This window comes from Thunnus albacares, chromosome 21 (assembly GCF_914725855.1).
Source record: "Thunnus albacares chromosome 21, fThuAlb1.1, whole genome shotgun sequence".
NCBI lineage: Eukaryota > Metazoa > Chordata > Actinopteri > Scombriformes > Scombridae > Thunnus > Thunnus albacares.
In genome coordinates this window covers 24144091-24171815 of record NC_058126.1, presented here as the reverse complement: position 1 = coordinate 24171815, position 27725 = coordinate 24144091, and the positions used below count along the sequence as shown (strand labels likewise).

At 38.6% G+C, this 27725-nt stretch overlaps 1 long non-coding RNA gene across 1 annotated transcript; it reads left to right on the top strand.

The window, feature by feature from the left end:
* Positions 1–147: 147 nt before the first annotated feature.
* On the top strand, positions 148–26255 carry LOC122972139. Its single transcript, XR_006399647.1, has 3 exons — positions 148–293; positions 20716–20842; positions 23917–26255. It is a non-coding gene; the product is annotated as an uncharacterized LOC122972139 (long non-coding RNA).
* The last annotated feature ends 1470 nt before the right edge of the window (positions 26256–27725 follow it).

Here is a 27725-nt window from a genome sequence, read left to right as displayed (position 1 = left end):
TGAGGTGGTAGATGAGTGTGTCTGAAGGGTGGAAAGAGATGTCGGACAATGTGGCGTGTAGTGATGGATCAAAGGAGTAGGAAGGAGCTGTGATTTCTGAGCAGCGTAGGAAGCCAAAAAAGGCTCGAGGGCTCGACGATACCGTCGTCGACGGAGGATGAGGGCCGAGAGGCCGGGATGAGGGAAACTGAGGAGTGCAGGCGAGGCTGCCGGAAAGATCGGACGCCGGGGGACTCCGGGACTTCTAACAAGTCCTCGTCCGAAGCGTTGAGGAGCAGTTCGAGGTCCTTGATGTGAGTAAGAAGTTTTAAGTTTATGCTGGTGTGTCACAGGGTGCTTGCAAGCTGAGACAAAGGGGAGAGGAGTGGATATGGTGTGACTCAATACCCTGTGGTGCGGAAATGGGTTGCGTACAAGGCGTGGTCTTTGGTTCCCGAACTTTGTTTATAAGTCTATAAACTTCATTTTGGTCAGATGAAGGCAGCTGTGGCTCAGAAGGGAGAGCAGGTCGTCCACTAATCGAAAGATCGGCGGTTCAATTCCTAGCTCCTCTAGTCCCCATGTGTCTTTAGGCAAGATACTGAACCCCAAATTGCTCCTGATGACTGTGTCATCGGTGTATGAATGTGTGTGAATGACTAGTTCCTACTGATGCGCAGGTTGGTACCTTGCATGGCAGCCTCTGCCATCAGCGTATGTGTGTGTGAATGGGTGAATGTGGCTTGAGTGGTCGGATGACTAAAGGCACTATATAAGTGCAGTCCATATATCATTTACCATGAACATACTACATCTAAAGCTGACAAATTACAAATGAAGCTTACAAACTAAAAGTGAAGCTGACAAACTACAACTGAGCCTGACGAACTACAAATTAACCTGACAAACTACAACTAAATCTGACAAATGTCCAAACTGAAGCTGACAAATTACAGTTTGATCTGATAAAACACTACAGCAGAAACTGGTCAGTTACAGTTCACCTTTGGGATCTATGGGTGTAAGCAGAGTTTGCTTGAACAGCTATCAGCAATTTAAAGGTTCAGCCCCACCAATGTGCTAGTGCCAGATTCATCGCAATAATGACAAAATGTCTTTTTCTACATTACGTTTTATCATCCTTTTGATAAAATTTAAATAATTTACATAAGAAAATAAAAACTTTGATATGACTTGACATGCAGCTAGCCAACCTATGTTTCAATTTTTTCAAGATGATTCTATTTGTCAATACGTGGCACACCAGCTAGCCAAGGGACCCACTTAAGTCAATGTAGTGCAGCTAAAAAAAAAATCTAATTTGTATTAAAGGTGATGATGAGGTTTATCCCCTAATGAATAGGCATGAATGAGCTCAGCAAATGTCATGGTAATCTGCCTCTTTAATTATGAGATATTGTGTGCAAAGTTGGCATTTTTTAGCCTGAGCGTGGTGCTAGATGAATATGTAAACTGGACAGCTGTTACGTGTGAGCCTCACAAAGTGAGACAGGTTGAAATCCTTTGTGCCACTCAGTGGATAAAGACATATATTTAGTTGAGTTTTCTAAAATGTTCTGAAACCATTACAGAACAAAATAGCAAATTCTACATGGGAAGGTTGATTGGGTGGCTGTGGAGGTCTCACAGGAGTCAAAGCAAGCTGTAGATTATTACACAATTGGCAGGAGGAAATCAGGAGCACAGAGGCAGTATATTGAGGTTGGTGTGTGTGTGTGTGTGTGTGTGTATGTGCATGTGCAGCACAACTTATTTAAAACTAGAGCAAAACACGATAATAACCCCGAGGTATTTGATACGGTTAGTAGAAGTGCACCACTGAGTTCCTGCATTTGCAGTTATCAGCTCCTAGCAAATGCCTGTTGGGTATTACTCAGCATACACACCAAGAATACATTACTTTTTTTTAATAATCACAGCTAAATCCATGCAGTGATTGTTTAGAAACACACTTATTGCAGTTATAATGTTATTTAATACCTAGAAGCTGTTTTCAAGGGCACCGTAATTCAGTTTCTGTGTGTGTGTGTGAAGAAAATCAAAAAGAAGAGATAGGAGATAAAGTCAACAATATGGATTAAGATTTGATTTAATGAATTTCTAAAAATTGCATTGTACACCATTATGAAAATGGTGTAATTTAAACATTTGTGAATCATTTTGCTCTGTTAACTTTAATCTCTTTGCAGTTTGATTTACTAAAGTTTGACAAGGCAGGGTACAGCAGCATAAAAACAGTTTTTAAACAGTGAATCCTGAAATGCGTCAAACATGACAGCGATCAACATCATAAGCAAAGCATGAATTTAAGAGCGTAAACCCTAAAATAAAAAGGTCATTTATAAAACAATTTAAGAACACGAAGAATAAAGGAAAGTTCATGTCTTTTGTTACTACTCGTGGACACTATGAATTCCCTGCGCCAACGAAGCAAGTAAGTGGGTGTTGAGGCTGCAGGCAGGAAACCATGCAGGGGTGATGAACTGTCCTTGAGTATGTTGGTGAGGGTGCGTAGGATGGCCTCATCATGCGTTTCACTCAGTGACGCAAGAGGAGAAGATGGAATGCCTATGATCCTGCAAGATCATTTTTTTTACCCTCTCCAACTCCTCAGAGAGGCCTTTTGTCAGCCCACTCCTAACTGGGCTAGCATATGGGAGACCAGCTCTTATGGCAACACTGAGGTAATGGATCCTTGACCGTGTCTTTGAGAGCATATACTTGATGTAGGCATCCCATGACAAATAAGATGATATTTGAGTGGTTTAAAGGTGGAGATTCTACTAATGTTTTGTCCAGAAATTGTTGGAGACGGACAAGAAGGGATGTTGTCCTCTCTCTAGGCACTCATTACCATATCCTTAGCTCCATTCATTGCAAGTGAAAACTGTCCCCATTTAACTACAGAATCCAAGGCCAGGAATCAGGAGCTCCATGATTACCATGACGTCATTGGCATATTTCACCGGGATAAGAGAGGGAGGCAGACATGAATCCAGGCTGTTGATGCAATTGACAAAGAGCAATGGGGACAATAGCCCCCTCTGGGCTACCGACTAGTATTGCACAGGGTGTCCCACTGCCCCTATTGCTCTCTGTCACTCAGATTGCTCCTCACAATGAGCCAAAGGCAGCAATTGACAGTGCTATCTAAAGAAAAATCAACAAAAACAGCATGAACGTCCATTTTGGGGTTGTTATTGAGTGCTTCATGCCAGCATTGCAGGATCTGAATCAGAGCAGTGACAGTTGATCTATTAGCCATAAAACCATGTTGTGATGAGGCAATTTCGGAAATTGTGTCCTCCAGAAGGGCATCCCTTAGGATCCCTTCATACACTTTGCCAACACAGCTGACTAATGAGATTTGACGGTAGTCAGCTGGAAAATTTGGCTTTGCTTTTTTGGGAACAGCTTTGATCAAAGTGTCTTTCCATTGGTCTGGAAAATATTGTGTTGGATACAAGTATTAAAAACATCACATAACACAGGCACCAGTTCTTCATAAAAGATTTTTAAAACCCAAGAAGGAATGCTGTCAGGACCGGCTGCCTTCCCACATTAACTTTGCTGAGTCTGGCTTTGACCTGCCCATTACTCAGGACAGGTATAGCACCATTTGACAGCTTGTTAGTAACATCCTTCTTAGATGGAAAAATATGGTCTACTCCTCATAAGGACAGACTTTAACCACTGTTTTGAGTTAGAGAACCACAGCTCCTCCACCTCATTCTTGTAGTATTACAGCTTGGCACTCTTGATTTTTTTTTTTGACAATAATTGATTGTAGATTTCTGTTGGCAGTTTGTCGCCAGAGCAAAACACATGCTGTCTTTCATCAGATTTTAATTTGTACAGTCATCCAATGATTGTCATTGTTAGTAATTGAGACTATCTTTAGGGGGGTAGCTTTATCCAGGATGGGTAATAGTGGAAGTGAAGGCGCTAACCTTTAACCTTAGGGTCAGTGACCTCATGAATGGAGGAAAAGTCAGCAGTGTTCATAAGAAGGCCTAGCTGCCCCATAGCCTCAGATGTGCATTTTCAGCAAGTGATGTATTGTATGAGGCTTGGAGGGCCAATTACCAGCATTTTATATGATGGCTTGATGGTCAGAGGTGCCAACAGGGGGCAGATGCACAGGTGGCTCTCATAAATGGAAGGAATATGGGCAGGGATGGCTATAGTTTGTTTTGAATTGTGCTTATATGGACTAGGTTTATAGGACAGCAGCAACATGCAGATATAAACAGTCTTTATCTGGTCAGCTGTGGTTTGGATTCACAGAAAGTTGGGCGATTACCAATAATTGTACATATTGGACAAATAAGATTCTTTCCAGCTTTGACTCCTCAGGTGAGTGTTAGTTGTTGAGGGAGGTGGCGAGGAGGAATGAAATTGCAGTTTATCTTAAATTGCAGTACGTTGAGTGTATTATTTTCCATAACCACACAGGTTGGAGTGGAGTAATCCCACTTATATCAGTCCCCTCTCATTGTTCATTCATATTTTGGGCTAATTTAATTTTATAATGGAACCCTTGCATTGGTGCTATTTATGTCAGTAGCTGCTTAGAGCAAGTAAAACTTGATAAAAGCTTCTTATGGTTAGATTAAGGACTCACAGCACTTGTTTAAATTTAGGGAAATATCGTGATCTCATGTTTAAACATTGAAAAAGTTAAATACTTGAAACATGAGTAAGGATGTGTTTACTTTATTAACATTTAAACCAATATTAAATAAATATATCACTTTCTATATTAGCCTTTTAACGTATAGTGGTCGCTAAAGAGGACACCTACAGTACTCAAAATCCATTTCTTGTATATGAATGGGGTTCATTGGTGAAGCTGCATAACAGCCACCACAGTAGACATTACTTCCAGCTCCATAGGTGGGAACCTAATGACAAGCAATTGCAAGGGGCTTCAAACAGCTATAGATTTATTATGATGTTTAGATATGAGACATATAAAATTATATAGTAATATATAATTGTTAATTCTAACTATTAAACCCCAAAGTTACATACAGAAGGGCTACAAAACACTTAAAAAAATTCACTGTCAATGTACAACCCCCCCGCGCTCTATGGATTAATGGACTATTCCTTCACTGGAGGAGCTGCTGAGACCACAGTGCACCTCTCACTCACATATTGATAGAGACGCAGAAACTCCTCCAGGTAACATGCAATCCAATACAACATCACACAGCGAAACAGAGTTGTCACAGTGTGCATTTCAAAAGAAATAACTAAGAGAAAAGTAAAGCAATCACTGTAAAAACTGTTGCTCCCCTAGAAACAACTTGCAGGACCACACGTTTCCCCATCACATCCACTCACCGGTTAGATGATGGGAGCATCGACCCTCTTCCCCTCCAAACCCTCATAAAAAAAGACAAAGAGAACGAGGATAATACAAGTAGAAAACTGCATTCAATGAAGAGAGAGAGTCAACTAGTAGCCTATCAGAAAATAAAACTGCTTTCAGGACAGAGAGAGAGAGAGGAAGACAATGTGCAGCAACATGCTGCTAAAAGTGATGGAAGAAGTATTCACATCCTTAAAGTCACAATACTGCAATACAGAAATACTCCATTACAAGTCAAAGTCCTGCATTTAAAGTTTTACCTGTGTCATATAAAAATTTTTACTATGTTACATGTTACTTGTATTATTATTACAGAGGTATTGCCTCATAAGCAAAATTTAAATGTCGATTTTAATATAATTTTAATTTATGCAGCTACTGCTGGATAGTTTAATCTATAATATAGTTTAATCATATATTTTGTATCAAAAATCTTAATCTGTAAATGTAGTGTAGTATCAATATAAAGTAGCATAAGGAGTATAATATTCAAGCAGCCTACCTCAGTTGAGTAAATGTTGAAAGTTTTTTTCACTGGCTGCTTCAGTGAGCAGTTCATGTCAGAGACGCAGAGGAAAAACCTGGTAAATGAATGCAGTTATGGAAACCATCAACCTCCTTACTACCATGTGGTGAAAAGTGATCAAGTAAATTTACTCAAGTATTATGTTTGCAGTTATGAGGTACATGTACTTTATTTTAATATTTCCATTTTATATAACTGGGTACTTCTACTCCACTTCTACTAGAAGGGATTCAGATCCTTCTACTGTATTTCAGGGACACATTGTACTTGTCATTCCACTACATTTATCTGACAGGTTGCTACTAGTTACTTCACAGATTAAGATTAAGATACACATAAAATATACGTGTGATATACGTATATACAGAGAAAATATAATGCGTTACGATAGATTGAACTATCCAGCAATATATAAAACTGTTAAAATGAGCTCCACCTTGACCAGACGTTAAGCAAATGTAAGTCCATTGTGCTAGTAGCCTAATACTTTTGAGTACAAGACTTTTACTTTTAACAAAGTATCATTAGTGTGGTATTGACAGTAAGATTTAAGTACTTCGTCCACCACCGCCAATATTAAAATTCTCCATTAGAGAAGGCATGAAAATAAAGCATGGAGGAGGCTCCATAACCCCAAATCACTAAATCCAGCCCTGTGAGTGACATTAGATACATGAAAAACTTCAGGAATATCTGTCCAGTCCTTCAGAAGAAGACCCCTGTAGGTACATAAAATTGATAACATCTGGTAACATCTAAGACATAACATAATTGTTCTATTTTTTTAAACACTGATTTTAGAGCTGCTACGATTAGTCTATTAATTGATTTGTTGCCAACTATTAAATTAATCGCCAACTATTGTGATATTCAATTGATTTTTAGAGTTCAAATTCTCTGATTCCAGCTTCTCAAATGTTTTTTTTTCTCAAATTTTCTGGTTTCTTTAGATTTTTATGAAAGTAAATTAAATTTCATTGCGTTGTGGACTGTTGTGGTTTTAGGAAACACTGATCGACATTTTTTCATGGAAGATTTCATGGAAGACACAACTCATTTTAATTTTAATTGAGAAAATAGATGAATCGATAATGAAAATAATCACTAGCCCTACTTCATGTTATGTAACCAGAAAATTATGATTAATCATTAATTATATTTCACCTACAGTACAAAACCTGCTATACTACAACTTTGAAAATGCTGCCTCTTTCTCTGTGAAAGTTTCTTTTACTGTGATTGCAGAACCATATTCTTGTGCAAGTCTATTGTGTTTTGCATCTTGATGACATGATGATAAATGGCAGGCAGAAAAACAAGAAGCAGCAAGTTTTCTAGTAGTGACAGTTGAGGTGTTGATGGTGAGGATGAGTCACTTGACATACCCTCATCCTGTTCAGGTCAGACCCCGCCAGATTCTTACCTTAGCAAGTAAGAAAAATGAAAAGTGAAGCTGTGCAATCGCATCGTATGAGTTGATCTCACGGATCATTGTGTTGCATAAATACAAAAACACGTAGTGGTGTTCTTTCACTATAAAATGCCTCTTGAAATGTATTTTGAAGATATATGCAAAAGAATAAACAAAGAGAGAACTCCAAAAGTAACACTGTTCAATATACAATGGGTCATGGTTATATAATGTGTTTTCCATGGCAGAGAGCAAAATGTGTTAAAATGTGTTGGGTTCTTTTGTTTTTCTTTTGCAACATTGCAATGTCATTTCGTTTTCATGGTTTTCATATAATATTCATAAACTATTAGAGTATTATTATGCTTGACTTAAAGCTGAACACACAAGTGCATGCTGTTGAGGGTTGACAGTTTTTGTGGTTTTTTTTGCATGAATAAGAGTGAATACACGTGAACATCGTCCAGGCAGTGAGTTATGTCTCCCCTCAAAGTTTGAATTGTGAAAACAATATAATAGTAATAGTATAAAAGTATATAAACATAATTTATAGGACACAGCATTGATGAAAAAAAGTAATTTACCTGAAAATAATGCATAGCCATGGACCAATCAGAATCAAGTATTCTCTAGGGCAGGGGGATGATACAATATACTTTAATGTGCTTGCAGGAAAACAAGTGTTGTATACCACTATAATGACACAACACTAGAAAATGAAAATATGTGCAGGCACAACCGATTATTGAATAAAAAGCACATTCCAACACATATCTCTACCCATTTACATAGCCGTGGCAGTGAAGTCGTATTGCACAACCCCTGCGGTCAACAACACATCCCACCACAGGTATGAATGAACGCTTGTAGAAATTTAAGCTACACTGAGGAGCCCTGTGACTCCTTTACCAAATGGCAAAAGCTGGAATGGGAGCAGATGATATGAGGAGGATCAGGGAATATTTTCTGAGTATGTCTGATAACAGACCGCTCATAAAGTGGAGAGATGAATATTCTTGCACTCCCCTGCGCGATACGAGCCATTCGAGACTGTACTTGAACATTTTACTGTAACATTATAACACATTTTATAATACACACAAGGACTCCGTGATGAAAGAGTAACATAGAATTCTCTTTGACACAAAATGTTAGTAAAAAGGCAACATGCTCATACAGTCTGAAATGAGACTCCCCAAGTAATGTTTCTATCATTGTGGACCCCCGAGAGCTGACACCGACAGGCCTGTGTTCACTTGCTGCACACCTTTTCTTCAAAAACAGCCCGTCCTGCTGAAAACAGCTGGTTGAAATCACAGTGGAGCCATGCCACTAAAACTAGAGTGCGGTTGCTGAATTGCTAACAAATGGCCCTTTTAAGTGCAATCAGTTGAGACACAGCTGTTAATTTGCTGGCATGTTAAAGACTGCTCTGTAGTGAAGATTACAGCACCGTGTGGATGCATACAGTGAATCCTCGGTGCTTGTACACGCTCACAAGTCCAAGCCATGAGCTGATGTGACCAAGGACACTTCTGCATGCTTTTGCTTCATTCTTTGATGGCGGCTAAAATGCCTGAAATAAGATGCACACATGAGTTCATGTTAATTTGTAGGGAACGGTTACATACAAATGTGGTTCGAATTCAGAATAATGGCGATGTATACTTACGTTATACATAATATCACAATAATGCAGTTATTATCACTATGTGCTACCGGTCTTGTTTTCTAGATTCAGAAGAATTTTTGTAACCTCAGCCTTTCCCAATGTTCAATGTCACCTGATCCCCACACCCACCTGCTCAATTGTTCCCTAGTAGCTCATCAGCCTTGTAGTACATACTGTATAGTGGCCCAGTTTCATTAATTCTCTGCTAGATTATCTATCATGCTGTCTGTTTTGAACCCCAGCTTGAGTTGTAGTATCCTGAGTCGGTCACTTTTTCCCGCCAGCCTGTTTCCAAGCCTGTCTATTTACTTACTAGATTTGTCTCTGAGTGGTGCATTTGAGTCCTACCTGTTCGCTAAACCATGACAATTTAACCTCAAGCAAAATACTGATTAGTCAGCAGCACACCTAATGAAACACAGGAGAGTATTCTCTCGTGCACACTATTTTTCATCCATATTGTTATTAATGTACTTAAAAATGAAATAAGATTAAAATATTTTTGTTAGGTTTCAACTTTAAACACATTTGGTTAAAATTGTGGAGAGATTCTGCCAGTGCATCCCATCATATGCTTCAAGTCAAGGCTGACTTCTACAGTGTTTAACAAAATTATGAACTTACCCTATGATTTCCACCAAACCCTTACCTTTAAAACAGAACCAGAATGATGTTAATCATAGTCAGGAGCAGATGCTGTATGAAAACAAATAAAATATTTAGACACTGAACCATTTGCAGTTATGTTCGGAATATTTTTTTTTCTTGTTAGGTGAATAAAGACTGTAATCCATACAGTATTACATTTCAAGGGTATTTGCTAAAGCTACATTATTGAAGGTATTTATTTAGGAGAGAGGGTTATATTAATCATAGTAGAAATTGTTCAACCACATTAACCATTAACTCATTCTGAGCCTTGAGATTTTAGCTTTTATGAGCTCAAATGAAGTAGCTAACAAATGCCTGATGGTCTTATTGAACTACATCATCCAGAGTCTAAGCATTAATAAGGCAATGACACACTATAATGCATGTCCTAGTTTGAATTCATAAGGTTTCACATTCTGGCTTCCATCCAATCTTGTTCTTTTGCTGTCAAAAATGCTACAGTACTTCTTAAAGACTGACATGAATTATGGAGACAAATATTATATTTTCACAGATAAGATATGACACTGAACATTTAAAATATCATCCCATTAGAAACACTTGTTTTCTTATATTAACACAAAATGATACCAAGCTCGGAAATAGCTGAAGAGAACAGGATCGCATTAAATATGACAGAGCTCAGACCTAGTTTTTATTTTGAAATCATGACAAAAAGGAAAAGAACATGGAAAAAAAACAGAGAAATACACTCACACTTCCAAATAAAGTAGTTTCTGAAATATCTTTAAATGTTGCATTATATCCAAATTGACACCCTAATTTGAAAATGATACATTTTTGGTCATGGGATTATATTATTCAGCAGATATATGATTATAGTGCCTCAGGATCATTTTTTTGTTCTTTGTGAAGAGCTCTGAAATGAGAGAAGTTGCAAAAGTGTGTGTGTGTGTGTGTGTGTGTTTGTGTGTTTGCGAAATTTACTATGCAGTACACTCCTATTAATCACTGTGGATTATGTGAAAATGAATTATACTGTGTTGTCTCCCTGCTTGGCAGCAATCAAACTCAGGGAGTTTCCTCGCCACCTGCATGAGTACAGTTGAATGGCAAGCCCACTGCCACCATCAATAACACAATAGTTTAGCCTCAGATAAAAATGATAAATGCACTGGCATTCCTTCAGACCCTGATTCAGCCGACCATTTATTTTAATATTTCAGCAACTACCAGGCGCCGTCGTTAATCACTGTTAGACTGCAGATAGGCAGGGAGGAATCGCAGAAAGCGGGAGAGGACAGGAGACGAGATGGGATGACGGACGAGGGAGGAGGAGGTCGGAGGAGGAGGAGGAGGAGGAGGAATGGGTTCGGGGAATGCCACTTCTCATTGGGGAAGCTGTTGCTCATCTGTCGTGGGCTCGTTGGGGCATGGCTAAAGGCTCCCCGTTCAGTCAAACTCCTCTCCTGTACGCATGACATTTCAATTACACAGCAAGCTCTCATAGCTCTCTCCACCGCCAGATAAGCCAAGACACCAAATGCCACACACACACACACACACACACACACACACACACATACACAAACACACACACACACACACACAAATGCATACCCTGCAGGGCTTGTTTGAATGGATGTCACTCTGACTTGTGACAGGTGAGTGTACAGTATGGAAACATTACCTCAAACCTGGCTACCAGATATCTGAATAATGGTTTCATTTATTTCAATTACTTGTGATGTTCAGATGATAAGACGGGGAATCTAACAGTAAGTATGAAAAATAAGAAGTTTGAAGAAAATAGCTGGATTTCAACATAATGAGGCTGTTTAAATAACAGCAGGGGACCAGATAATATTGGTGGGTTGAAGTTCAGAAGTTGTAAGAGTCGAGAAGAGTGTGTGTGACAGACTAGGGAGAGATCCAATTTAAACGGTTTCATAACCAATTCTATCAGCTGGTGTTACACGGGCAATAATGTCAAGTCAAGTCAAGCAGGCAGAAAGAGAACATAGCACAATGCAAATTACGTATAGAGATGTATAGTAATAATAATGGCAATAATAATAATTGTGGCAGTGGGTGTTGGGCAGGATCACGGGGACAGCAGGTGGCTCGCAATCACAGATTCAGATTCTACAGCTCCGGAGGCAGAAATACCTGCAGAGAGGAACAGGCGGAGAGAGAGACGAGAAAGTGCAAATCTATGGGAGAGAGAAGATGCCGAGTTAGTAACATGCATTAATGGGACACGAATGCGTACAGATGGAGAGGGAGAAGAGGAAAGAGGAGCTCAGTGCATCAATGGGAAGTCCCCCAGCAGTCTAGGCGTATAGCAGCATAACTAGGGGCTGGTCCAAGGCAAGCCTGAGCCAGCCCTAATTATAAGCTTTATCAATATGGAAAGTTTTAACACCAGAACTGCCATGGGGTAAAACTTACAGTTTTTCAATTGTACGTTATCATATTTTTAAAAAAATTCATGTCCCTCAGTCTTTTCATGAAATAATGTGTAACACCCTGTATCGTTTAAAATAGTGAAGATGAATCCAGATTAAAAACACATTCATACCTATAATCACCACTGAGAATTTTATCCGTATATGAAATACATTTATTTCTGTGTGTTTTATATTTGAACATTCTAAGTTGCTAGGCAACGGCATTCATTTGAGTGTGTGATCTGACAACTACCAAGTCATAATTAAATTATTAAATTAGCAGGAGGAGGAGAATGACCTGAAAAAAAAAAAAACCTTCCACCTGTGTGGAAAATGTACAGTCAAGGTGCTGAATGTCTGCTCAAAGTGTGTTTGAGGGACACGTGGCTCTGGCATTGCAGAGGATCTTCCTATATATTTTAAGACTATCTTGCCAGATGAGATTTGAGAAGCGAGATTCTTCCAGTTGGGTGGAACGCCATATCATTTTAAAATTTTGTGATGTTAAGTTTTCTGGGTTATACCATGGATATACCTCGTTCATTTTATTATCTTCTTTTTTAAAGGGACGATGGAGTCGAGCGTCATTCACAGTAAGCCTGCAGCACTGTCAACAAGATGATCAAAGTGGGAGGGACTAAAGTTAGCATAGGAGTCCTCTGTTTTATGGTGACATGGTTCTGAATTAAATGCTGATGGAATAACTTATTTAATTGTAGCTACAGCACTATCAGATAGACATCTAGTGAAGACATTTTTGTCTAATGGTGTGTAGTCCAGTAATAGGAATTCAAAAGTTCTTAAGTAATGGTCTGATAAAATAGGATTTTGTGGAAAGACTATTAAATGTTTATCATTATCAAAATCCACATGAATATTAAAGTCACCTGCTATAATTACTTTATCTGTACTAAAGACTAAGTCTGATAAAAACTCTGAGAATTCAGATAAAAATTAGAGTACGGGCCAGGAGGAAAGTACACTATAACAAATAGAACTGGCTGTAAAGTTTTCCAGGTTGGGTGTGAAAGACTAAGTACAAGGCTTTGAATGAGTTATAATTAAGTTTAGGTCTAGGGTTGATTAATAGGCTTGAGTCGAAAATGGCTGTGAGTATTAATATGACTGGAGGGAGTGGATTCATTTAGGCTAACATATTCTTCATAACACAGCCAGGTTTCAGTAAGACAAAATAAATCAATATGATAATCTGATATTAGATTTACTAATAGGCCTACAGCTTTAGGTGACAGAGAGCTAATGTTTAATTCTTCTATTTTGTTTTACTATTGCAGTGTTGGTGTTATTTTTTTTATTAGATTTTTATGTATAACTCCTCTCCTGTTTACTTTTGATTTAATTGATTTAAGTGTTCGGGGAGCAGACACAGTTTCTATGTGGTTTTAGGTGGGTAACTGTTCTAATGGAAGCACAGAGAAGAATGTGTAGGACTGCAGCTCTGCCTCCTGGTCTCAACTCTGGGTTGTCATGGTTTTGGTCTAATAATCTCAGCCACATTTCTAGATATGAGAGCAGCTCCATCCAAAGTGGGATATATGCTGTCTCTCCTAATCAGACCAGGTCTTCTCAGCAGGTGTGTCGCTGAGAGGGGAGAACCTGTAAGATTTATAAACCGGTTGGTGGTGAACCGTGGGCTTCTGGTAAGGGCTATGCTTCCTTCAGACAGTCACTCAGCCACCCTGGCTTTCCGGCTGCTCGGGAGCTGACTAACTACAGCAGCTAACAATTGGGTTTCCATGGTGTGGAGCTGCACTTAACTGAGCCTTGCCCCCATCATGGCAAATAAACTACATTTATTACATGTACCATTATCACTGAAGAACCCACTGTCTAAAAACAGTGGATATGCCCTTTTTTCACGAGGCACTAAAGGCAACCTGTTGCCTGTTAAATGTCAAAGCTGTTATGGGGACCAGGAATAGTTTTCTTTAAGGTGATGGTTCTGATATGTCTAGATAGAGGGAGATAATGGACACGTGGGAAGCAGAGGCAGAAATAAAAAGCTGCAAATAGAGCAGGTTGCTCTGTGGATGATGGCTGTGTAGGCACAGTTGAAGCCAGATGACTTCAAGATAACCTCATAACAGACACCGGTGTTGTTGAGGTCATTTTTTTTGTCACAGCTTAAAAGATTTGAGCACAGCTGAGGATATTTTCATAGTGTACACGGAGGTCAGTTGCTGTGTGTGATGGCTTCATGAGACAGAAGCGGAGGGGTTGTGCCATAGGTAGTGGTATGTAAGCTTTTCATCGGTCAGCATGGATTCACTTTAGTGTTGCAGTGACTACTGTATTCCATGAGACAAAGGACATTGACAAGGGACACTGAGATAGGTTGTGCTTATGTGAGTTAATGAATGCAACTTGTGTTAATAGATCCATGTGTGCTAACCTTAAATCATATTTGATAATAAAAATTCTAAAATACTGGCCTACGTACACCTGTAGATATTTCACATTAAAAGCTTTCCAGTGACTCAAAGGGCTTAATCCCTTCCTCAGTAGGCTTTTATTGTAAAACATCTACAGGAAGTGTTGACAGTAGCTTCTCAGTAGCAATTGGAAAAAGGAGGAAAACAGCAAAGTAAAAGCGATGAGAAAAAATAAAGTGATTAGCCTTAATTTGTTTGTGCTGGCCATGGCTATTATTTGAATACCTGCCTACCTTTATTTAAAGATCTACTCCAGACATGTTTTAAGATATACACTGTAAAAAATACTCTGCTTGGAATATATGTATCTGATATGCTTTCTAAAAAAATGTCTCTAACTTCACTGTAAAGTCCATTCTCAGTGTTTGTGCACTGGAGGCACCGTAATTTTTACATGTGTATTATTTCATGCTGGTTTTTGGTCTTAAAGGTTTTCTTGACGCACATGACACATACACAACCTTGTCTACATACTTGCCTTTGCTGCAACCACAGGCTGGATATCAGAAGAAGCAGGTCAAGACACCACCTTCACTTGACTGGTGCTTACCTGTGAATATCCTCCAGAGAAGTTTTATTATTCTATGCTGACACATAGATTTAGTTGTAAATGATTCCAAAAGCCAGCAAGCTCGACTAAGATTGCTCATAAAGACACATATTTAAGTTTTTTTTTTTTTTTTTGGACAGTAAAAAGAGTCATGGTGGCAGTAGTGCAGTGGGATGTTCAGGCTTGTTTTTTTTCTTTTTCATACCCACCGTTGCCTATTTTCACTTTATCAGTTTTTAGGTTAGTTGGTACCAGGTGAAAAAAAACCAACCCAGAAATAGAACTGCATGCATAGACTTGCTCTTTCCAGGCATAACTGGATGTTGCATCACACTGCAACCCATATTTTGATGCTTTCCTGGCTTGCTGCTGTATGAATGGACCTGTGAATGGAACCAGACATTTGTCCGTGGCGATTTCTGCTCCGGTGTTGCACAGGCATGGCAAGTGGCACCCTGCATCCCGTAAGGTGGATGTCAGTGGATTTGTACTTGGATCTGACTCTTCTTTTCACTTTTAAACAATAATAAAACCAGTTTCTCTGAGCCAGCAGAGGTCTTAATGTGCTGAATGATTTGTGGTAGGCAGTTTGAGCAGTTCCATGATCTGATATCCTAACTTGGCTGATTTTGGGCTCACTGCAGTGAGCTTGTTTTAATTTTATTAGGTTTTTTACATGTTGTGGCTGAAACTGTAGTCCTCTCTGAGACCCTGCTGTGACAGAAATAAAACTGAACCATTCATCTATAATTTTGTCATCCTGTTTCTCCATGCTGGATTTCTATAATTTTGCTTTCTTGGTCCGTTCTGTACAAACATCAATTGCATGTCTGTCTGTCCAGGGAGAGGATGCTTTTCCTGAGGATTCTTCAATATTTTTTTTCCCTTTGAAAGATTTTTTTTAGTGAGCTTTTTCTTATTCAAATCAAGGGTCAGACAGAGGACAGAGGATGTTGTACTGCTGTGCAGATTCTAAAGCCCCCTGAAGCAAATTTGTGATTTGTGATATTTGGCTATACAAATAAAAATTGACTTGACTTCACTACAAAAAAGACTATGTTGTTTACATCCTCCAATCATCCACGGCTCCATTTTTGTGTTTCTATTCAAAGTAGAATTGCACAAATACTGCTGCTTGTGTCTTTTTGTCAATATGATAGAGGATGCCGTATTCTTGTTTGAATAAATTTGACCGAACAAAACCGACCCACATGATGACCAGTCGATTATTACATGCAATGTGACATTAGAAACCATAGATTTTAGTTGTGCAGAAAGTAATACATGTACATAAAATGAATAAATATGTACAGCGTCTGACTGGCTTTACTCCACTGAGCCACTATCTGTACAGTCTTTGTCCTTTGAGTTCACCACTAAGCTCCGTCAGCTTCCACAGGAAAACAAATCACATTTACCTGAGCATGCAAGCTGGACGTTTCTCTGAGGGGAAACTGGGTTCAATGTCATCTTCAGAAGTGGCTCATTTACAGTATTTTGTTTCAGAAATTGGCTTTTTCTTTTCCAAATCACTTCCTTTGTGCATAGTAAATAAGATTAAGTGTTACATTTCTTATTATATATTTTGCTTTTGAATGTGGCAGGAGATGTGTTCTTTTATGCAGCCAGAGTGCAGTGACTTAACATCCTTACTGTTTATTATTTAGGTAGCAAAGAAAAGCTGTTTCATACACACAAAGAGGCTGCAGATAGTCTGCTGGCTGTGTTTGTGTGTTAGATGCAAACATTATGCTGGTGATGCTTTGTATGTATGTATTGAAACATTTCAGTAGTTTTTTTTTTTTCTTCTGCACAGTCAATTCTAATTCTAATGACTTACATAAATTAGTTAAGTTTACTCGGTTATCAACAATATGTACTTCTTACTTGTTTTAATTGAGTTAAAGTTAATTGCAGGGTGAAAAAACAATTAACTTATTGTTTTGAGTGATGATAACTTTGTTTTAAGTTACCTTCACTTGAAACAATAAGTAGCAACAATGGCTGAAGTGTGAGCATGCGCAGTAGTCAACATTCAGTCTCTATGAAAGTTGTGGAAAGAAAGAAACCGCTTGGATTTTGACCATTTTGTGAAGTCTTATTTGATCTTTTGAAGAATAATAAGGTAGGCTATTAAGCAAGCAATAATCATTTGTGAATTTGTGTTTCTGACTGCTGTCATACATCTAATGCTAGATGACTTAGCTAACAGGCACTGCATGATAATCGACTAGCAGAACTTGTTCAGGCATGTTTTGGCGGTTTTAAAATTTTTCCAAAACGAAAGTGGAAAGTCAAAAATTTAAAATGTTGTAGCTAGTTTTTTGTTTTCCCGAATTGACACACTGAATGCTTTTTGGTCACAGGTTGGAAATTTACAACATGGAAATTCCGAGGTACAAGTGAACGCAGCATGAACTGTGTTTGCTGCAGAGGCAATGCTAAACAAGGCTTGTTGTAACGCACGGTTTGCAGCCACATTGGCCGGACAATTAACAAACATATTTGACCATATTGTTTGTTTCCTGTTTTCAAACATCGTTGGTAAAGCCCTGGAGAACTGTGTTAAAGGTTGCAAGATGCTGCAGCAACATTATGTTAATGTCAGTTGTTGTCCCCCAACAGTTTCTTAATGAACCAAAAATATTTTTACACTTCTCATATTAACATAGACTGCAGACCAGCTGTCTGAAGTGCCCGACATGTCTAACGTAACTCTAGCGGAAAAAAGCTGCTCTTCACTGACATCTCTTTAGTAGAGACATCCTGTCTGCAACTGTAGAACAGTCACCACACACCATTGTTTTATCAAGGCAGCTTTGACTATGAATGCACAAAGACAACTGCTAAGCTAGGCTAAGCTCGAAGCTAGTAAACAGAGTAGCAACTAAAGACTATATGCTAACACTAGTGTTTTCTTAGAAAGAAAACTAGTGAACCTAGTGATATGTGACTAAGCACAGATAATGTAGTGTAGATAATGTGAATAATGTAGTCAGAAAAACAAAATTGATAAATGATAAATGTAAACAAGAAAAAGGGTATGTTTTTCTCTGAAACCATGATACAAACTCCTAACACTGATATTCTCATCAAAGGTGAAGTGTGTAAGTGTGACACTGGATCCAAATTTGAACTTTAAGAAACATGTTTTTTTTTAAAAATGGTTAAAACCATTAAGTACAACTTAGCAAATTTTAAACATATTAGAAACTGTCTCTCTTTGGACTCAGCCAAGATATTTATGCATGCTATGATTCTTTCCCATATGTCTTATTGCATCACATGTTGGGGGCAGGCTGGAGAAACAGCCATAAAACCTCTTGAGTCCATATACAAACAAACTCTAAAAACTCTGGACAAAAAGCCGATGCATTTACGTCACTGTAGGGTGCTGGAGAAATACAATTTACTGTGCTTTGTCAATTTTAGATTACTTTCAAATTTGTGCCTAGTTTATAAAATTTTAGCCTAAATGGTTTGCCCCCCCCCCCCCCCCCCCCCCCCCCCCCCCCCCCCTCCACAATGTGACTCACTCAGGAAATTCTATTAGAATATACTCTATATAAGATTGCACCATAAAATTTCGTCGCACTGCATTTGGGCAGTCAGCTTTCTCTGTGGAAGCCACAACTGGAATGTGGAATGTCCTGCCTGATGATATGAAGAGCTGCAGTCCCATCAGTACGTTTAAAACCAAATTTAAAAAACTGCAAGCTACTCAGCTCTGAAACCACTGAATCTAAATTTCATCTCATGTTCTTCTCATGAATGCAAATACTCTTGCTTTTAATTTGACATCGTGGGTGTATGTGATGTGCTATTGTGTGTAGCTTTGTATTTTGTGTGTGTTTTTTGCTTTGTACTGTTTGTTATTGTGCTGTTATGTTTTAATTGTGACCTACTGAAAGGGCTGCAGATGAAAATTAGCTATAAGCTAACTCTTGTACAGTACATCAAACGGTAACATTCATGTTTAACACTGTATATGGTCACATAAATACATAAATAAATAAAATAAATGAAGAGGTTATAGCAGAATACAGAGGAGAATGGTGGGAAATAAGCACCAGTCAAATGTTTGTAAAATATGAAACTGGCTGGTAGATTTCAGACACAAAATAATGATTTACTATTGAGCGGCTGGCAAATTTGAATATTTATGTCAGTGGCTGGTAGATATTCACATTTTAAAAAGTTAATTTCCCACACTGGGACAGAATGTAAACAGCAGTTATCAATCTCGCCGAAGTTGGAAGCAGCATCTAATGGTTTAATGTTTGTTACTTTTCAGATTAACATTTGACATGAAATAAGATGAGTTTATTACGCTGCATTATATTAAACCAGCCGTTCTCAAACTTCACTTAAGTCAGTGTATAGTTGTGTCTCTGTCATGTTTCAGGTGTCTGTGAGTTGTTCGCTCCTCTAAAGTTTGTTTCAAATACATAAAACCCAAAAGAGGCAAAACTGTAATATTTCACAGAAATGCAAAGATGAGAGAAATGTTAGGAAAAATGAATCCAAATGGATGAATTAGAACTTAGTTTTTTCTTCTTTCCTGCACAAATTACCATCTCAGTAGCTCAGATTTATCTTGTGATTCTTATAAAGTCCTGAAGATCAAATAATGAAAATAAAATGCTGTGTATGCAATGATTCATCAGTATGTATAATGTACTTTAAAACATACATTAAACATATTAAATACAGTCACAAACTGATTTTTTTCTGCCAAACAAGTACTTTTAATTCATTAAGTATTTAGCTTTAACGTTTCTGTACTTTTACTTAAGTAGGATTTATTATCTCTTAATTTTGCTCTCAAAGTGCACCAGATTGATGCATTTAACTTTAAAATGAACAAAATTTTCTTCCAGGGGAGCACACCCCTGGACCCTCCTAGAGGATCCAAGGTCCATCCACCACAGTCTCACAGAATCCTGTGGGAAACACCATTAGGTTTATAATGTTTAATTTCATATTTCCTCTTGCAGTAATTATTTCTTTGCTGTGTTGGCACACTACTGCTAAATTAAACAGAGGAAATGCTGCTTTTGAATTGTTTTTATGACTGAGGCCTCAAATAAGTATTTATATAAATGCATTTACATTCACATCAAAAACAAGTATTTTCCTGTAATGCCTGTAAAGCATGCACATATCAAGCATGTGTCTCTAATCTACAAACTTTTTATTCAACTGATTTTATTCAACTTTTATTCAATGTATGAGGTGATACAGTGGCAGTGCTATGGCAAAAAATAGTTCTGCTAGGTCATTAACATCACCCATACGATGAAGCAGCCACACAGCTAACTCTCTTTGCAGTCCATGTCAGTGGGTTGCACTGCTGAGCTCAAGAGTGCTAAGCCCACTTGCCATGCCACGGTTGTATATTCTGTACTCTCCCTCACATACGCTACCTGGTAAAAGCCAGTGAGGACAGCAAAGGAAATTGAATGTGAAGAAGACTTCAATACTTCATTTCTTTCATGTTCTTTACTGGACATCTGTAAACTGGTCAAAAAATGTTTTAGACCTACTATGTTGATAAAACTGCTAAATGTCCAATGGGCAAGGCTGGAAGGCAGTGTAGGCAGGACAGATGATCATGCCTATCAACATTTCTCTGTTGTAATGTTTTTGTTTGGTTTCATACAGGATTCTGACAGTGATGAGGCCTGGGCACAAGTATCTGTTGGGGTGCTGACTGTCATCAGTGAAGATGTGCCTCCTCTCTCCAAATCGCCTCCACCTTGACCCACTGTCTACTGCCATATTTATTGAGGTAGGTATTGTAATGGACAATCTCCAGAACCTACCTCAAGCACTTTGCCTCTTGCTTGAGCTGTCATATGCTTTACACTTTGACTACCCTAAAGCCATGAAAACCAGTTTCAGCTTCATTCAAAGAGTGATGCTTGTTATTTTTTAGTTCTACCTGTTGTCATGGGCGTGGGCTTATGGTATACAGAAGCCAGTATTTGCCATGACAATAGCTGCACACAGTCTCTTAAAATTGTTTTAAACCAGCACAACATGATATAAACTGGCACAATGTGTTAACAGACCTGAAATGGGATTATTTTAGGAGAATGGAACCTGTTTTTCATTAATGTATAATGAATGTTAGAAGTACTTAAGTTGCACGAGTAACATTTAATTGGTCTCTTTAAGGCAATGGGTTTGCATGGTTTTAACAAGTAAATCAGATTTCTGTTCAGTTCAATACAACTGAAAAATTCTTCTGAAAGTTGCAGGAAATGTCACAGTAGTTAGCCCAAATAAATGTGTTGTTTGGAATACACACAGTGTGTCTCACTTGAAATGCTTTAGTTGTTTGAAATAGTGTAATAAATCTGAATTCAAACAGAGACCAGAGTTTATGCGGGGTAAATGTCAGAGACCTCAAAATAAACAACACCAGACCACAAAGAGTAACAGGCAAAGTGACAATCTTTATTAAATTAACATCAATTAGAAAAGAGTCTGTGGAATTTGACTGAGTGGGAGAGTTACCACACTTGAGGGGGAGTCAGGACTGGCTGCACTGAAAATACATACCACCATCTAGGGATGCAAAGAACACATCAGGGATAAGAGCACATCACTACAGACTTCAGGAAATGCCTGAAAACCCGCCACACTACACTCAGTGGAGTCACACACAAAGAAAGTGAGACCAATACAAAGCCTCCCCCTGCCCCGGACCTAACTCAACCCCACCCAGCTTCTCTCCTGCTCCCAGTATAATAGGGAGGGAACGACAACGGCAGCGTGCCGAAGGCGGCAGCGAGGTTGGAGAGCGGTGGCGGCTTGCTCTCCTAAAGCCCCAGCCCTAACTAAAGGAGGCAGCAGACCTCCACTCCTGACACGGGAACCCCCTATCGTACCAGGCTTGATGGCAGCCCTAAACAGTTGCGAACGACACCCTCCCACTCCCGGAGTGAACACAGCTACACCGCACAGCAGCACGCTCCCCAGACCTACACATAATGCCCAGCTCTTCCCTTCCCTTTTATCCCAGAGTCCAGCAGGCTATGCAATCAGTTACACCTGATGTTCAATCACTCCTGATACTCATTAGTTCATTACTTGTCAGTCCAATGAAGGTACATTCACCAATTCACATCACAATAGTAATCCTGAGTAGTCAAAAGTACATCTAAAGTAAATTACAAAGGATTCTGTGCAACTTTACTTAAACTCAAGTGTAAGTGTACTATACAAAATAAGCATTTGTCAGTACAACATACAATACTTATTCCACTTTACATAGTTTTTTTAAGGCATGCTTTTTGCATGCTTTTTAAAGTAAGGTTAACTAATTAGAATTTATAGTGTGGAGCACTTATTTTGTCATTTCAAGTCATGTGTACTTTATTTGGAGTTTATTAATATATTTGATAATATTAATAATTATAATGATGATACTATACAAGCTAAGTGGCATGCTTGTGTATGACTGTGTGTGTAACTAGGGCTGGGTGATATGGCCAAAAAATAAGATCTCTTCTTTGTTTTTTATAAAGTTTGGGATAACTTCACAGTCTTAATCAGATTTTTGTTTGCTTGCTAAATCCTGGACTGAAACATCATATTTTTTTTATACAGTTGAGCAAGAATAATAAAAGATCTGCACCACCTGCAGGCTGTCATTACACATTAAGTTCAGGTTATCCCACACAGCTACTGACTGTCAGTACTGGATGCTTCAACTAAGTAGAACACATCCAATTTATAATCAGTTTGAGCATAGACAGAACAGGAAGGTCTGCTCACTGTTGTTTGTGTTTCTTTACAGAACATTATCTTGATATCTGCAGACTGCTGCTAGCTAGTGTTAGCTACCTGGCAGGTAGGGACAAAGTGTCCAATTTAGAATCACAAACTGAGAGCACAGATCAGTGTGAAGTGTCAGAGACAGCTAGCTGCCTGGGGTCACGACAGTACTGTGAACTGCGGCAGATGTGCATGTAGTGTAACTAACCAGGTCACAGTTTACGGAACTGTAAGACTTTTAATGTAGCCAAAACATCTATATTACTTTTGGACTAAAAGCAAAACTTTTTGTACATATAGTAATAACTAGATTTTTACACTGCAACAACAAAAATTCAAATTAATATATATAAAAAATTAAAAAGAAAACAAAACTAAATGAGTATTATAGTAACACAGACATTGGCACCTCTGTCAAATTCAAACTTTTCAAACAATTTCTGCCATTTCCATTCATAACCTGTAGCCAGCTTTCAGCGGGTGTTTTTCCCATCTCTGCCTCTGCTGTTTGTCTGTATTCAAGTCTCCTGTCAGTTTTGTATCCTAGCATATCTGTAGGCTTTTATTACAGGTTATTTCAGCAGCTCAGTGTGTGCTCTGTCCAGAAGTTTGCATTATAAAAAGGAAGAGATGCTTGCGAGATGGCTGCTACAGGCGGTAAACCTTCCTCAGTCTGGCAGTCAATAATGAGTTGTATTTGAGCACAGAAACATGTTTATAACGCGCTCACATCAGGAATGCTACCTCCAACCAAGCAGTTGCAAACATATGGCACCAACAGGAGACTCTGTTACCACATGGGGTGTTATTGGCTGATTGGCCAGTGAACAATCATCAAGCTGGAGGCCTCTATGTGCTGGCCACTGGTCACTGCTGATCTCGTGGACCCCACTGTCACTCTGATCACAGTGTGGCATTGTACTGTAACCTTGGTTTGCACAGGGGAGTGAGGTACATGTTGTGCTGCAACATGTTTTCCTTCCAGCATTCAGCTGTATATCAAGAGGGATTTCCTCGTCATCAACATTGTCCTCTGTTTCTGAAACGTCCTCTCATTCAAGTCATTGGTGTTTTTCACAGATCTTATCAAAATCCTCAAGGGCCCTGAACCTTTTCGTCAACAGACTGAAATGTGAACAGAGAATTGTGGGTATTGCCTTGTGTACTGAGGAGACACTCTGGGGACATGTGGGCTTTCAGGGTCACGTGACAGATGGAACTAGCCAAAGGCATCAGGATTCCTTGGGATTGTAACGTGACAAGCAAGCTAAGAATAAAGCAAAGTGAAAAGACAAAGCCGAACCAGTGGAGAAATAGAATAAACCTTTGTCCTTGAAAAAGCAACCTGCATTAAGTTTTGTGTTACTGGAAGTGTTGCCTTTTCACACAAAAGGAACTCATTATGCAATTCCATTGTGGCTGTAGTGGAGGATAAAAACATAAATGCTGTTCACCCACTTCTCAGATTATGGAATAGCATTTACATAGTCTCCCCTGAGTATTTATGTATACACTCCATCACTTTACAGCTGTTAGTGCACTCAGATTGGCTTCCTACCACAGTTTCTGTTGTAAATTCTAGAAACGCTCATTTTGTTCTCCGCCTAAACATTGTATACTGTTACCGTAACCACCACCCACATGTGCAACGTGGGTGGATAACTTTTAGGCCTTAAGTTTTCCTTTTTTTTAATATGTGAAACCATAATTGCTGTAAGTGACACCATGCAAGTTTTAGTGTATGAAGGGGTGAGGAGAGAGGAAACAAGATAGAAGAGAAACGCAAGATGCAACAGAGGAGAAAGAAATAGGGAGAAAATAAAGAATCTGTTTCAAGACTAAAAGAAAAAGTGAAAAAGAGAAGAGGAAAAGAGACAAAAACACATGAAGCTGCAGTCAAGGAGTCCAGTGATGTACATTCTGAAAAGGCAGAAAAGCACAAGATTGAAACCTGCTATAATTGTCCATGTATCCAGCCTTCACAGCGTTCGCAGCTGTGATAAGAGCAGCTGAGGTGAGGTTGGGTTGATTTGCCACTGTGAGCATGGATGGGAGTGTATGTATATGTGCAAAAATGTATGATTTATCTGTCGATTTACTTGTTTAAAGAGTTTTTCACCAAAAACACTTGTCACAGTGCATGTCACTCTCCTCTCTATAATTATAGTAGTTGATGAAAACATCACAAGGTACTCATGGATCAGAAGATTAAGATTAGGATTAATTAATTTTAAAAACAAAAGTAAACACAAATGCAATCTTAGGTAGGAAGCAGCCATGAAATGCCATATTGTATGGGAATTACTGAGGCCTGATCATTTTCTAATGTCTTCTTTGATTTGCAAAAATGGTAGTTTCAGAAATTTCCTCAACTTTTATTTCAATTGGAAACTTACCTCATTTCAGATTAGATACTCTCAAGGTACCACTATGACCTTTAAGGAGATGGTCATACCTCCTTACCTTCACTGTAAGGAGGTATGAAAAAATGCATTCATTAGTGAAAAAGCAAAGGAAGCAAAGGAAAAACGCAATATTGATTATTTGGTTTTCAAATGTAAAAGCAATAATTACAAAAGAAATAAACTTAAGACTTGCATACAACCTCCCTCCAAAATATGATACCCTTCATGAATATTCATACAAACAAAATGTCTAGTCATACTTTGACAACCATATTTATGGATCCCTGCGGTATAAGTAGCTACATTTTCTGTATTGCAGTTCTATATACTGGCTATCAGATAATACAGAGGGTACAGCTCAATTGCGTCTGTAGTAAAAATATAAGAAACTTAATTTTCAATAATTTTGCAATAAAATAGCAGTTTCTTTCAGATTTACTCTAACATTTAAGCCATAACTTGTTTACCTTTGACCCATTTTTCAAAAAACCTGTGACAGATACTCTTACGAAAATTATTCTGACCAAAGCATTTACAAATTTTGGAAATCATATTGACTTTTGGTTCCAAGGAATGAAAAGAAGCTCACAACAAATTGCCCTCCTTTGTGTATTGTGGAATGAAATCGATTTTCACCTTACTGTATTTCAAATAAATTAGTCCTATAACACTTACTATGGCTGTTTTCCTAACTGTGCTTTCCAGACACACCACCCCCCCTACTCAACATTACATACTTGGTAACAATAGAATATACCACACAATAATAGAACTGCCAATGATTTTCATATTTACAGTGGCGTATTATACGTGCATAACTCTATGACAGTCACTTAAAACAAACTGCAGCACTTTAACAAATTAAATACTCATTCATACTCGTCAGTCCAGTTGCCCCTGCTTCTTAATAGCTTTAAACCCATTCATTTTCTGCAAGAAAATATATTGTATCTCTGTTTGAATTAGATCGTGCTAGTTGCCAGGAGGTAAGTGGGTATCACAGTGCTGATAGGGGTTAGCATCGGGGCATAAATTACACATGGACTGTTTTGGACCTGGCAATAAACCTTCAGCATCCAGCCTCCAATGGGAGCAGTCCAGGCATAAAACTAATTGTACTATGCTCCTTCCTGTCAGCTGATGAATTAATTTCTACCTGCTTATGCTCAGTCACTGCTGCTAAACACTTTAGCACCTCATTATGTTGCTGTGTGTATCACCCTGGGGACAGGATCATTTTGCATCCTGTCAAAAATAAAGCTAACATGATGATAAAATAACAGGCAGCTATGGCTGAACACAGGGGATGTGAAGATCTACTACCTACATGATGACCTAGGTTTGAGGGGATGGTTTTATGGTATAGTACACATACAAATAAACAACTGACTAAGACAAACAAACACAAAAATGTAATGTTTGTCCTGAGTGGGACTAAAGAAAAAGTCTACGCATCATTAAAATCTTCTTCGGAGTAACAACTTGTTAGGCAGGTTTTATGGCCATCTGCTTCTTAAATTGTGAGACATATTGTGCAAAGTTGACATTTTGGCCTGACAAGGCATAGGAAATTTAATAGCAATCTGCTCATTATGTTTTGATATTTCTTGTATACAAGGGACATTTTGGCCTGAAAATTGGACCAGAGAAAAAGTCTGCAAATAACCAGTTCAGCAAAACCTTTGACTCCTGACTTATGGAATAGAATATAGTTTACTGTCTCTATGGTCTTATAAAACCGATAGTTCCAGTCCTTGATTATGATTGGCTGAGCTGTGTTCAAAGCCATTGTAAAATACTCTCAACACACACCGGACCGCATTACATCAGTACTGTGCCAAACAAATTGTTTCAAAATGTCAAATTTTGTTGTTTATTTTTATTTAATGGGTTGACTAAGCCTGGATGAGTGGTGGAAAGAGATGGACTGGATGGAGGAGGAAGATTAAAAAAAGAAAGGAAACATGCTGAAATTAATGAGAGAGACACTGAGGCGCTGGTTAAGTCAAAAAACCAAGCTGGGACTGGGACTATGTGTGCAGTTCGCTGTTTTCAGACCTGATGTGCTGAGAAAGATCTGGCTATTAATTTTAAATCAATCACCAAAATGGAGTTGAACCAAGCTCTCCCTCAGTTTTATTTCACTGTGAAAAACGGGAAAGGTGAACCCTTTGGTTTCAGCAGTTACGTTGGCCTGTGTGTGAGGCTTAACCAGTACATCAGTGATCCACCAATCAGCAGATCCTGGCGTCTGTTGAAAGATCCTGAGTTTATTACCAGCAACAACATTTTCGTTGGAGTAGCGAAAAAACTTAGCTGAGGAGGACGAGAAGGACGTGAAGGCAGATTTTTGAGAAAATCAAGCACTCTCAGGCACAGAATCCAAACACACCTGAGGGTCTTGTCAACAAAGTCTGGTGTGATGTGCAGCTCTGTATGGGACACTGAGCTTGAGAGGGCAACTGCCAACTAAAGCCCAAATCA